Source organism: Triticum dicoccoides, chromosome 1A, assembly GCF_002162155.2.
Source record: "Triticum dicoccoides isolate Atlit2015 ecotype Zavitan chromosome 1A, WEW_v2.0, whole genome shotgun sequence".
Classification (NCBI taxonomy): Eukaryota; Viridiplantae; Streptophyta; class Magnoliopsida; order Poales; family Poaceae; genus Triticum; species Triticum dicoccoides.
In genome coordinates, this window is record NC_041380.1 from 160,572,258 (window position 1) to 160,573,420 (window position 1,163).

The window sequence follows — 1,163 nt, forward strand, 5'->3', positions numbered from 1 at the left end:
GAGAGGGAATAAAAGGACTTTCCCAAACTTTCATATTTGCTTTCTGATTTCCATGAATTCAAATGCTTTTCAAACACAAAACCCTTGAGCGAAGATGATATGACTTCTTCCATTTAAATTAAATGAAAAGGGTTGTTGAAAATATTTGAATTTCATTTGAAAATATTTTCAGTTCTGAAACTTTATGCAACTCAATGATTTTCACGAGAGAAGATACAATGACTTCTTCAAATTATATGAAATATGAGTTGGGAGTTTCAAAGAATTAAATTCAAAGTTCTTTTGATTTTATTTTCAATTTGGAATGTTATACATTAGATCATCATGCAAATCTTATTTTCTTGCATTTTGGTCGATCCTAGAAATTTCACGCAACTCAAGGATCTTCGGTGAGTGTTGGAGATTTCGTTATTTTCATATTTGAGAGTTTTCTCGAATTTGAAAAGAGGATCATATGATTTATTTATTTATTTTATCTTCAATTATTTTTCCAATATCAAAAATATAAGAGAGGGAATAATATGACTTTCCCAAATTTAGGAAAAAGGGGAAGATTTAATAGATCAATTTTGGATTTTTCCGGTGTTTATTCGCATTTTATTTGGATAGGGAAAAATGCGCGTTTTCGAAAATTGCATTTTAGGCCCGGAGAAAAGTTCATTTTGTTCGGCTCATTTTTAGGAGTCGGGGAAAAATTACTTTAGAATTTTTGGAGCCCATTTAGATTTTCTTTTCTGTATTTTTCTGCGCGGAACTATTTATAAAAAAACAAAAAAAAGAGAGCAGGCCAGCCGGGCCAAAGGCCCAGCCAGCAGGCCGGCCGCCCCAGCCTCCCAGCCGCGTGCGTGCGCCAGGCAGGAGCCAGCCAGGCCGCCGCCTCGCCTCTTGCTCGCCGAATCCTTTTAGGATTCTTAGCCCCTCCCCTTTCCTTTATTCCGTTTTCCTTTTTTCCTTTAGGACTCTTTTTCCTATTCCTAGTCTATTTCTTGTCCCCTACCCCAAGAAACCTCACCCCTCCCCAATATAAATACCCCAACACCCCCCCTCTAAACCCATCAAATCAAACCCCTCTCCTCCCCAAGCCGCACCCCACCCCGCGCCCTACACCGCTGCCGCGCCACCCCACACCCGTGCCGCCGCCCTTGTGCCCTTAGCCGCCGCCG